At 45.5% G+C, this 13181-nt stretch overlaps 2 long non-coding RNA genes across 2 annotated transcripts in view; one reads left to right on the forward strand and one right to left on the reverse strand.

Annotated features, from left to right (window-relative positions):
* The window catches only part of LOC147027735 (uncharacterized), a 43724-nt gene extending 41167 nt beyond the window's left edge, over positions 1–2557 (reverse strand). The window contains exons 1-2 of the long non-coding RNA XR_015057236.1: positions 2502–2557; positions 2179–2322 (exon numbers count right to left, since the gene is read on the reverse strand). This is a non-coding gene — a long non-coding RNA (uncharacterized LOC147027735). The remainder of the gene's footprint in view (positions 1–2178; positions 2323–2501) is intronic.
* LOC147027733 (uncharacterized) overlaps positions 1–13181 on the forward strand; it is a 166803-nt gene that overhangs the window by 149643 nt on the left and 3979 nt on the right. The window lies entirely within an intron of this gene.

Raw genomic sequence — 13181 nt, forward strand, 5'->3', positions numbered from 1 at the left:
CATCCCCATAACTTTGTTTTAATTTGGTCTGCATGATGCGCATTATGTTTACACCGAGGCTACGCTGCACGTGAAATCTGTAAGGATGCAGCCAAGCTACCAGGCACGTTGTCATTTGGACATAAGTATGTGCATAAGTGTAAATAAATTAATACTTTTGTTGGCTTTTGTTTTTGTCTTCTGCTAGAAAACTGCAGCTTCAGATCTCCACTCCATAGCCCACCCACCCCCAACGGTTACAAAGGCTCACAGAGGAACTTGTACATGTATCACATGCAAAACTGGAATGACACTCAGTAGAGCACATAGTCTCACCTTGCGTGTTCATTCTGAAGAAAAATACCATTGTTAACTGAACACGCTACGATTATGGTCCACTGCTATTATGGCCCATATACCCCATCAACCATGCATCCTATTGTGTCACATTAGCAGAGTACCCGCCGTACAGGCAATCTTGTTCCAAGCATGCAAGGCATTCTTCTGACACATACCTTTATTTTGGCGGTGTATAGGCAACTGACAGCTCTGTATCGGCAAAATAATAATAATAATAATAATAATAATAATAATAATAATAATAATAATAATAATAACAAGAAAAAGAGCAATCAGAGATTGCAAACCCTTGCCAGGACTTCTTTTGAGTGGTGTCTTTTTTATAGGGTTTAGGGTAAGTCCAATATAGTTGCCAAACTGTGTATTTATGGTATGACATCATATGTGTGACCCTTTTGTTGATCATGGATCGTCATATGTGCAAAGTTTCACCTTGATCTTTTCAGCCATTTCAGAGAAGGTTTAAAAAAACAACAATATGGCTGTCGAATCACATGACCGATGACGTCATCAAAAATTTTTGTGGACCATTTTATCCCTAGATGACCCTCAAAAATTTTTATGCCCAACGGATGTGGCATTCTACATATGCAATTATGACATCATAACGAAGGCACCTGTGACGTCATAAAAATACCACACTCATTCCCCATGAGGAGTACTTGCTATGTGCCACTTGTACACTCTTGGCTTGAGGAACACTTGTGTGAAGTTTCCCCTCGATTTGTCCAGCCGTTCTGGAGAAGATTTTTATAAATTTTAGGGTAAATCCAATATTGCTGCCAAACCATGTGACCAATGACATCAAATGTGTGAACGTTTTGTTCCTCATGGAAAGGCGGCCATACATGTAAAGTTTCACCTCGATCTGTTCAGCCACTTTAGAGAAGATTTTTGAAGGTTTAAAAAATATGTATATATGGCTGCCGAATCACGTGACCAATGATGTCATGAATTTTTTTTCTGTGGACCATTTTATCGCTAGATGACCCTCAAAATTTTTCATACGAATCGGATGTGGCGTTCTACATATGCAATTATGACGTCATAAAGACATCATTTAGTCCAGAAGCAAGGACTGAAGAAAAGTGAAATCGTTCAACACCCCCTACTGATAAAGTTTGACTTGACGGTGTTAGAATAGACCCTCGAGAACACATCCAGGTAGTATGTGTTTTCAAATTGTGGTGTCATTAAAATTCTACTGGCCACTTTACATACCAATGGTTTGTTACTGCGGCCACCAAAAATTTAGGGGTGTGTATACTTGTGTGTATACTTCTGGAGTATACCACCCTGTCAAGTGAAACCTTTTCTCTCGTGGGTGTTGAATGATTTCATTTTTCTCAGAACCTTGCTTCTGGACTAGCAATAAAATATGTTTTTCTATTTTAGTCCATTTTGGGGTTTCTATGATTGACTGGATAATTTTTTTTTTTTTTAAGTTTTAAAATGCCATGTTTATGATAAGGACAAGAAAACATGCTGTGGGTTAACATTGTTGCTCTAATCTGTCATTCCAGATTAAACATCTGAAAGAATCCAATGAGCCAACTCGAACAATGGCCAGTCCAGAGAGTCAGGAGGTATTCGACCTGCTACCTCTGAAAAGAGAGAAGCTGGCAAACTTTCAAAAGTGCATAGTTTGTTATATGGACTCAAGCGAGACTGAGAAAAGCCGGAGATATTTCCATACAAACACTTGTTGCAGCACTGGAACTCTGACGATATGAAGTATTCAAACATTTGAAATTTGATCCAGATAGTTTGTCAGGTGCTGATGTTCAATGGCACTCAAATTGCAATGAAATATGGACAAGCAAAGAAAACCTGCATTACATGCGCAGGAGAAGATCTGCATCCTCATCGACACCATCAGAAGTATCTAACATTAGCACGCAGTCTGATGCAAGTTCAACAGAGACCTCCAGGGTGTCCAGGTCCCGGTCAGCATCCACTGACTGGACTACGTATGTGCCTCTTCTGCAAGAAGAAAACAAACAGAAGGGTAAACCATCATCAGTATTTTCCAAGCCTGTGAAACAATTATGCGAACAGCAACCACAAAGGGCAATGAGGACATGCTGCAGATTGCTGGTGCTGTCAGTAATGATCTACATACAAACAGACATACATTCATACATCCATACATACATACATACAAAAATTGGGAGTATCGCTGAGTCCACTTTCCACCGGTACTCCAAGGGCCTTCGTCTGGCCATCCTCCAGGCAGATGTCTGGCCCATCCCCATCTCTTTGGGATAGGACATTCCAGGCACCCACTTGAAGGAACCACTTCAGGTTAACCTGAGCAGACCGCCATCTGGTGGACAACACCTCAGCACCACCCGGATACACACTACATTATGTTTTGCGGAGTGAGGTGTTTTGTGGTAGCTGGAGTGCAAATCCTGCCACCAATCTCCTAGGGAGGGTAACCAACTGCAGGAGGACATCCACAAACGCAGTTGGCACCAGATATGAATGACCGTTGCCGCAAAAGGAGCTCATCTGCCCTTTAGCACATTTGATATTTAATCCTGCGGGGTGTCCATGTCCATACACTCTCCACACCAGGGGGACCAAGTTGGGGGAGCCGGTTTAGTCGCCAACACTCAACCATGAACAGGTTCATATGGGTTTTGCATGATGCCCTTCGCAAGTCACAGATATGATCTGGCTTGACCTGACAATCAGGGTTGAGTGCTGCTGTATCGGCCAGGCTGCTTTGTACCATCCATGAGCGTGGCACAACGCAGGACTCCTATCTTCAAGCGATACCCCAACCCCAACTTCCGAGGAGCCGGATTACAGACGCATGCCACTACGCCAAGTGTAAATGATATAGTCACAGCCAAAGCTGGATATCACAGGACTTGCCATGCCTCGCACATCAACAAGGCTAATCTGCAGTTTGCTGGCTTCCATGAAGAAAGACAGGAAACTTCTTATGATACAGCATTCAAAAAATTGGCTGAAGATATCTCTGTTGACCTGGATGGTTGAAAGGCCTTTGACATGTCAATGCTGCTGGACAGATACAAAGATTTTTTGCGTGGACAGGAGGAAGTGACAGTCAAAAGTTACACCACTGAGCGACTCAAACTTCAACTACAGAAGCACTTTGGAAATGACTGTCTTCCATAAGCCATATGATCGCATTAAGTCAAAACTTCTGTATTCAAGCTCCATATCCCTTCAGGATGTCATCAACTTCTTCGCTCACTGCAGATCTGGGTAAAATCACAAACTGGTCCAACACGTGGAACATTTCTTTCAATCCTGACGAATCTCACACTCACTTTGTCTCTCTGAAAGGACCGTTTGGAACCCCCCCCCCCCCATACACTTTCTCCACAATCCTCTGGAAGAAGTCCTTTCTTTCAAGCTTCTGGGTCTCACGATCTGCCACGATCTTTCCTGGGAAAGCCACATTTCCAACCTGGCCTCCAAAGCCAGTCTCCGACTGGGAATGCTCCATCGTGCAAAGTCCTTCCTCGGCCCACCTGAGCTCCTGACCACATACAAAGCTTTCGTCCACAGCCTGATGGAGTACTGCTCTCCCCCTCTGGGCTGGTGCTCCTGCCTCCCACCTTTCTCGGCTTCACGCTGTGGAAACGAAGGCATTTCGGATCATTGGCATCTCCCACGATGTTGCTGAGTCCTGGGCCTCTCACTATCTCACCGCAGACAGGTCGGTCATCTTTCTGTCTTCTACCGTCTCCTCTCCGGTCTCGCCCCCCCCCCCGCTGTGTCTACGATTTGCCCCCACCATATTTCCGCAGGGCACCAAAGTCCGCCAACAATTCCCTTCTGGTAAAACTACCAAAATCACAAATCACTGCTCACCTTCACTCTTTCATTCATCTTTTTCCCCACCTTTGGAATAAACTCCCTCACTCTGTTCAATCCCATTCTTCCCTCCAGGCCTTCAAAACAGCTGTTCACTACCGCCTCTTATCGTCCCTCATCCAAATCCTCGATCTTTTCCACCCCCGTTAATCCATCCCAAACCCACCTCCTTCAAATTCCCTGCTTTCCTTCCTGAAAATCCCTGTAATGTCCATCTTGTATACCCTGTGTTCCCTGCCCCATCCCTCTCCCTTCCACAGATCTCCCAATGTCTCTTTTCCCCACTGTTTTGTCCTTCCCACTTCTGCGCCTCTTGTCTCATGCCCCCTTGTTGTGCATTGTGTGCTAGCTCTCATACGAGCCTCAACAAGGTATACAAAAAAAAAACTTTGCCTACCAGTGTAACACCGCAACAGCCATGGGAGTACCTCGAGAAAAGCTCCCAACTGCGATGGATGACTGTGACAGAGTACCACTGCTGTATCGCACTTCCAAACTCAAGACAGAGATCAATGACTGCCAAGGCATATCAGTCCAGCCACCTAGTATCATGGATTTAACCCTGACAAAATCAAAATCTGTCATACCAAACAATCTTTACAGGTTGCTTATGCTGGGTTATTGCCAAACCAGAAAAGAAAGGTGAAGACGAGTTTTCATCGCCAGAGTGTAGCAAGTTATCAGATGAAAGACTTATTCTGATGCTGGCTCAGGATGTCGTACATTGTGTGTCTCATGCTAAAACTAACATGCCTAAGCACGTGGTCCTGGGAATTGCAGTTCGCCATATGATGAGGTCAAGCAGCTCATTACCTATCATCTATCCATTGGGACCATACTCTATACAGAGCGTTGGTGCTGCCGAAGCTGTCTCCTTGGCTATTGGCACAATCCTGGACAGGTCGTCACTCCAACACAGGATACCAGAAAGCTGGCACCCATTTTGCCGACCTCGGAAGGATGACAGGCAGAGTCAACCCCATCTGGTATTAATTCAACAGTAAAATGGGATTTCAACTCCAGATCCTAGAATCCCAAGCCCACCACCCTAACCATTAAGCCAACACCAGGCATATTACCGACCATGCTCAGCAGAATGGACTACTGTGACTCCTAGGATGATGTGGAGGCAATGGACAAAAGCCTTGCAAAGAATATGGGAGCCAAGAGGATATCCTGTTGCTATCAAACATTGCCCCAGGTATCTTTGTCCAGGTGGCAGGAGACAATAATGACATTAATGAAGACTCTTGATGGAAAGAGGACAATCAATGCCACAACACTGGTCCTCTATCAGCGAGCACAGAGGAAACAAAGAGGAAACTGTCACTTGAATCCACTGGAATGTGCCAATTCATCAGAGAGTATAGTGCATACGGAAAGTTTCTCCGGGAAGATTCAAGCCGATGGTTCAAATGCACTGAGAGCCTGCATTCAGCATCTAAAATGATGGATCTTGCTTGGGCATTGGTAATGATGACACCAATGAAGCTGTTTGAGGTGGAGCTCTTCTCCTCATATCAGAACAGCAAAAAGTGCCCAGTTGGAGCAGCTTCAATGCTGTGGTTCACTCCTGTGTTTTCATTTGCACAAGCATTGGCTACTGCCCTATGATTGATGGCTCCCCAACAGAGTTCAGCACTGTCTACACAATCATGAGAATGTGCAGTCCATGATGGCATCTCTTGACCAGAATGATAGTGTCTTTGCATTGACCTTACTATCTATGTGAAGGCCAAAGAGATCCAGTGGCAACTGCCAAAAGAGTTTGAAGACATGGTGATACACATTGGAGGCTTCCACACTGCAATGAACTATCTGGCTGTTCTGGGAAAGAAGTACCAGATGTCATGCATCGAGGATCTGCTGGTGGAATCTGGCATGGATAGCAGTTCGACAACCTCGACCCTTCTGAAAGGGAAGTCCTACAATTATGGAGTGAAAGCCCATGAGATCATCATGGAGGCCATGTTTCGTCTGTTGTGGCATGCCCTCGCGCAGTGACTCTCGAAGCAAGAGGGCAGTGATGTGGATGAAAATGCTGTGATAGAGCAAGATATTGCATAGCAACAAGCCCTGCAAGAAGAGAAATATGTCCAGAACACCATGCTGAGGATGTGTGATGCCATCACCACATTAGAGTCAGAGTTCACAAGGTTCCAAACTGAGGCACAGGGCAAGTCCCAGCTGTTTCTCCAGTTCAGCAAGGCAAAGAGGACTGGAGACTGGCTTCGGCATCTCTCAGCTACTTCTGAAATGAGTCTTCACTTCTTCTCAATGGACCAACCAATAGACTCCAGGTGGCTTCCAGTTTACCTGGCTGACATGAACCAGCTGTCTGAGTCCCACCCTGCCGACAATGAGGACTTCATGTCTGGGAACCATGGCATCATTCGATCGACTCAGCCTTTTGCTCAAGTGTGGACTGACGTGGCCCGAGAGCAGTCCATAAACCTTGACAGCAAGACAAGCAGTGGCATCACAGGCATCAGTCAAAGACCAGGAACTCTGGAATGATGGTTACTGCCATGCCATGAATGAGCAGCCATCACAACAGCAATGAAGGAGATGTGTGCCATACAGTACTCATATTGTGTTGGTACCCACGGAGAAGCGAAGCAGCACCAAAGAGGGTGGAGAGATGCAGGTGATGCTCAGAAGCTGCTGACTGTGATCACATCAGAGCTTATGACTGCTCCATTCTCCCTGGATGAGGATGATGATGGCATTCCACCACTGGTCAACATTACTACAGGAATCAGGATTCCCCCAGATGCCACAGCATGCCTGCTCACCTCCTCTAAGATTAGCATTGCTCAGATGAGAATATTTGTTGAACAGAGACTGAATACCAATGAAGTAACATTGTGGGATTCCCTGCCAAACCTGAAGATCAAAATATTTCCCACACTAGTCAAGAAGAAAACAGTGAAAAATGGCTGATGACAAAGTCATCACTCCTTGTGCTGACAATGAACTTTTTGGCTACCTCGTGAATGAAGCAAAGTCACATGACATCAATCTGAGAGAAGTTCTCAGCTACGAGTTATCAACAGCACCATTCCCCCTGGCCCATCCCGATGGCAGTTTGAGGAAAACCAACAAGAGCGTACTCCTTTATAAAGCTTGAGTCACATTTGCTCTACGGCTAGGATACGGCGGCCGTCCCTCCCCCCCCCCACCTGAATTGACAGAAACGTGCGGCGGTCGCAGAGTTTCTGAGGTGGCCTCAGGGTGGCCCTACGCTGTATGCCTATCTTTTGCAGGCCATAGGGGTCTCCGTGGAATTAAAGCGCGGAGTTATAACTTTTTTCATTACTAGGTTGGCCGTAGCAATTCGACAAGCTGTAGCCATGACGTTGATGTGTTCCACGTCGACCGTACGAAGGGCGTACGGTGGGCTTGCGTTATTCGTGCGGCTGCCGTAGGCTCTTATCAATGAAAAATGAATTTTGCCAACCCCCAAAAAATTAAGGCAGCCGCACTATTTCCAAGGTCGCCGTAGGGTAGTCCTAAGGCGTCCCTGTGTTCACCGTATGGTGGTCTTGCGGTCTGTGTGACTACCTGCGGGCAACGCAGGGTCGACGCACGGTTCCCCTCCGCCCACCGTGCGTCCTACGTATGGCCTCTGTGGCAGTCTGCGTCGACCGTGCGTCCACCGTGCGCTACCGCTAGAGATCGGAGTATAGGTGTTTGCCACGATGCACCCGCCTCAGCTGCATGCGCAGGTAGCTCAGCCTCTGCCGTTGAGGAACAACCAGCGCCATCTGTATATAAACTGGTCCACAATATATATGACAGATATAAGATATGATATACATATGAAAAAGAACTGTTATATATACCCACTCATTACCGTCCGTCTGGCCGCACGTTCGCCTTAGGGCCCCCCTGCGGTCGGCTTGCGGGCACCTTGAGGCTACCTTGCGTCTGCCTTGAAAATTATATGGCCGCCGCAGGGACGCCCTAAGGTCACCGTGCGACATCAAATCAAAGACTGTACGGCACCCCCACGTTTTCGGTCTCCACAATTTCTAAATACCCTGTGCGGCTCCCCGAAAAATTAAAACATATGTGACTGCTACATTGTGTGACCGTGGAAATACTGCGGCCACCCTATAATTGCTAGTGGCCGTTGATTTTTTAGACCCTACGGGCCGCCGAGCTGTGACTGAAGCATAAGCAAGAGAAGAAGGTAGATATCCAGATTAATCTGCCACAATTAGTCACAACCAGTAAGATGTCTACTGCCCACATATTTAATGCAATGCCGCTACTACAGATAACAGTCCGCTGGTGCAGCAAACTTTGGTGAAATGGCATTCAAGTACTACAGCCTGATCACTGCACCTCTACATTCGAATGGTTGTCAGCAAGTTGATGAAGCCTGGTGTTGGCTTAGTGGTTAAGGTGGTGGCTTGGGATCCTATGGTCCTGAGTTCAAGCCCCGTTGGCCGCTGAATTAAAATACACCAGGAGGTTGACTCAGCCTGTCATCCTTCCGAGGTCGGCAAAATGAGTACCAGTGTACTGGTAAGGGGGACACTGCATCAGCAGCATAGCCGTGTCCCAACCAGTGATGCAACCATTAGCCACAGGCTGCGAGAGAGAGAGAGAGAGAGAGAGAGAGAGAGAGAGAGAGAGAGAGAGAGAGAGAGAGAGAGAGAGAGAGAGAGAGAGAGAGAGAGAGAGAGAGAGAGAGAGAGAGAGAGAGAGAGAGAGAGAGAGAGAGAGAGAGAGAGAGAGAGAGAGAGAGAGAGAGAGAGAGAGAGAGAGAGAGAGAGAGAGAGAGAGAGAGAGAGAGAGAGAGAGAGAGAGAGAGAGAGAGAGAGAGAGAGAGAGAGAGAGAGAGAGAGAGAGAGAGAGAGAGAGAGAGAGAGAGAGAGAGAGAGAGAGAGAGAGAGAGAGAGAGAGAGAGAGAGAGAGAGAGAGAGAGAGAGAGAGAGAGAGAGAGAGAGAGAGAGAGAGAGAGAGAGAGAGAGAGAGAGAGAGAGAGAGAGAGAATGAGAGAGAATGAGAGAGTTGATGTTGTCTTCCTCAAATACTTCAGCCTCCCAATCAAAGCTGAAAAATGAGAAACCTCTCCATCCTTGGAGGTGAAAATCCAAGGGCCTCCAATTACAAAGTGTCTCTGACTCCAAAGCAGTGACTCAAGTACATCGGAAATGTACAAAAAAAAGTGAACTTGTGTGCCTTCCTGGCAGACACCTATTGCCACTTCGGTGAAGACAATCTGCTTGAAAGTCAACAGCTTGTCATTTCTGTTGGCTTCAAGAACGCTCAGAGGTCAGTGCTCGTCATCAGAGGACATTGCGAAGACATAGTGGCCCTCAAGTCAGATCATGAAGAGGCAGACACACGACTATTGCTACATGAAAAATATGCCTCTCATGAGCACAAAAGAATTGTGATTCAGTCACCTGACACAGATGTGGCTGTCCTCTGTACCACACACCACAGCAACCTCCAGTGTTAGGAACTGTGGTTTTGTACTGGAGTCCAGGACAGTGAGGTGCATACAGTGCCCTCAGAAAGTATTCACACCCCTCAACTTTTGTCACATATTGTTGTGTTACAGCCTGAATTTAAAATGGATTAAATTTACTAATATTTGTCACCAATCGACACAGAATACCCTATAATGACAAAGTGAAAACATGTTTTAGAAATTTTTACAAATTAATTAAAATGAAAAGCTGAAATGTCTTGCGTCAATAAGTATTCAAACCCCTGAGTCAATATTTTGCAGAAGTGCCTTTGGTAACGATTACAGCTTCGAGTCTTCTTGAGTTTGTCTGTATCAGCTTTGCACATCTGGATTTGGGGACTTTCTCCCATTATTCCTTGAACATTTGCTCAAGCTCTGTCAAATTGGATTGGGAGCATCGGTGAACAGCTCTCTTCAATTATTTCCACAGATTCTCAATGGGATTCAAGTCTGGGCTTTGGCCGGGCCACTCAAGGGCTTTCAGAGTCTTGTTCTGAAGCCATTCTAGGTGTTGTTGTGGCTGTATGCTTGGGGTCATTGTCCTTTTGGAACATAAATCTTTGCCACAGTCTAAAGTCTTGTGCACTCTGAAGCAGGTTCTCCTCAAGGGTTTGCCTGTATTTGGCTCCATTCATTGTTCCCTCTATCCTTATAAGTTTCCCAGTCCTTGCTGCTGAAAAGCATCCCCATAGCAAGATGATGCTGCCACCACCATGCTTCACAGTAGAGATGGTGTTTGATGGGTGATGAGCTGTGCTTGGTTTCCACCAGACGTAGCACTTTGAATTCAGGCCAAAGAGTTCATTTTTCATCTCATCAGACCACAGAATCTTTTCCTTCATGCTCTTAGAGTCTTTCACGTGTCTTTTTGCAAACTCCAGATGTGCTTTCTCAAGAGTGGCTTCTGTCAGGCCACTCTCTCATAAAGCCGACATTAGATTTGTGAAGCAATGCAGAGACTGTTGTCCTTCCAGCAGGTTCTCCCATCTCAGCCAATGAAGTCTGTAGTTCTGTCATAGTGGTCATTGAGTTCTTGGTCACCTCCCTGACCAAGGTCCTTCTTGCCAGTTGCTCATTTTGGTCGGACGGCCAGCTCTAGGAAGAGTCTGGGTTGTTCCATATTCTTTCCATTTCCTAATGATGGAGCTCACTGTGCTCTTGGGAACTTTAAACACTCTAATAATTGTTTTTTACCCTTCCTCAGATCTTTGTCTCCTCACAATTCTATCTCAAAGCTCTACGGACGGTTCCTTGGACTTCATGGTAGAGTTTCCACTTTGACATGCATTGTCAACTGTGGGACCTTATATAGAAAGGTGGGTTTCTTTATAAATAATGCCCAATCAATTGAATTGTCCACACGTGGACTCCAACTAAGTTGTAGAGAAATCTCAAGGATGAGCAAAGGAAATTGCATGCACCTGAGCTCAATTTGAAATGTCAAAGCAAAGGGATTGAATACTTATTGATGCACGACATTTCAGCTTTTCATTTTTAATTAATTTGTAAAAAGAATTCTAAAAACAAGTTTTCACTTTGTCATTATAGCGTATTTTGTGTAGATCGGTGACAAAAAAATTACATTTGATCCATTTTAAATTCAGGCTGGAAAACAACAAAATGTGACAAAAGTCGAGGGGTGTGAGTACTTTCTGAAGGCACTGTACCTATCCACAGCCTGGCACATGAACTTGGACCTGAGCTGTGCTATACTTTACTCAGCTTTCACTTACTCACAGAGTGCGCTTCAAACAGCGCACTCTCAAGATTCGGCACGAAAAAGGGTCTCAATGTCCTACTTGGCAGCAAAGACCATCGCACCAATCTGGGACAGCTTGGAGAAGAACCTGCCCTCATTAACAGCACTTGAGAAGCAGGTGAAGCCTTCATATGTGCAATCTACTCAACAGCAAAGAGGACAAGGAGGAAAGTGAATGATGTCAGATACTGGCTGTTCTGTCAAAAGGGACAACGAAATGAACATCTCCTCCTGACCGACAACAACTGACAGCGGCACATGAAGTGAGGAAACTACCAAGCTTATGCATGGAAGAAAGCACTGGAACCTACACAGAGTCTGTCACCAGCTACTGGACATGGCTGTAAAGTTCAAGATGGTTCGCTGCAGCCTGTGCTCATGACCAAAGATCCAACACCACAGGGTCTTCTGGAGCTGACTGTCTGTCACTGCAAGAAGTCAGCATGTCGCCGAGCCGACTGCACCTGCAGAACCAATAACATGTCATGCGCAGAAGCTTGTGCACGTACGGCCCAATAAACTTGTGAGAATCCAAAGACCGTCCTCGAGTCCACTGATGAAGACGCTGACTGAAAGTGACAACAGATGACATTTTCCATGCTTCCATGAACTGGACCTAAAGTGCATGCTAAATTAATTTAGTGAAGTAACAGTTGCAGTTTTCCTTCTGAAGGATAATCATCATCATTGGGCGTCGTCACAGTCGCAGATGACGAGAAACGGTCCCTATCCAGCAGTCCGGTGTCTTGTTTCAGTATGTCGATGAATGTTTGAAGGATAATGCTTTCTTACGTGTTTGTTTTCCAAAATGTATGTACCAGTGGAAATATAAAAACACCATGCATCTACACATGAGAGTAGCACAAGCAAAAGTCAGAAAATTTGAATTTGTGTGTTATTTTACCTCGAGTGATGCCATGGCAAAGGATATTTTCCAATCACTGTACATATTCTGAAAGATAATTATAATATAAAGCCAATGATACCTCAATATTGAAAACTGATTGAGTCTTGACAAAGATATTCCCATTTACATGAACCCCTCCCCAATGAATTTTAGTGGCCCCCAGTGACGGACTTTTGGCATGTATAGGGACCTTCATAATTTTAATGATACCACAATTTGAAAGCACATACTACCTGGTGGTGTTCTCGAGGGTCTATTGTAACACACACACACACACACACACACACACACACACACACACACACACACACACACACACACACACACACAGGGGCGTTATAATAGTTGCCAAATCCATTTGGGGCGAGACTAACTAAGGGCATTTGGAGACATCAGTGTGAATTACAATGACGTTCATATAAAAAATGAAAAAAAATCACATTTATTTTCAGTGGCAGATTCAGACTGGCATGATAGCCTCGAAGTATGTACACTCACCTCTGAGCTGTCTAGTCTGTATTTGAATACCGACCCAGCTACAGAGTCCTCATGGTGTTTGCCATGATTCATCAATGTGTTTGCCGTCCCTCGGATGGACGTTGAGCTGGGTGTCCTGTCTGCCACCCATGAGTTGGTGAACGTTAAAAATCCCACGGAGTTCTTGGCGAAGAGTATGCCAAGCTATCGCTGGCACTATCAACAAATTCCAAATTCCTGTCTAGACTCCAGGTAGCAAGTGATCTGGTCTTGAAGGTTACTTAACACCAGGCTACATTGCATACTATCTTAGAGTGTAGTTGCTGTCTGGGCAACAGATTTGCAAAATAAACAAA

The sequence above is a fragment of the Eptatretus burgeri genome, chromosome 4 (assembly GCF_056783735.1).
Source record: "Eptatretus burgeri isolate ZD-2024b chromosome 4, Ebu_testis_v1, whole genome shotgun sequence".
Taxonomy (NCBI): Eukaryota; Metazoa; Chordata; class Myxini; order Myxiniformes; family Myxinidae; genus Eptatretus; species Eptatretus burgeri.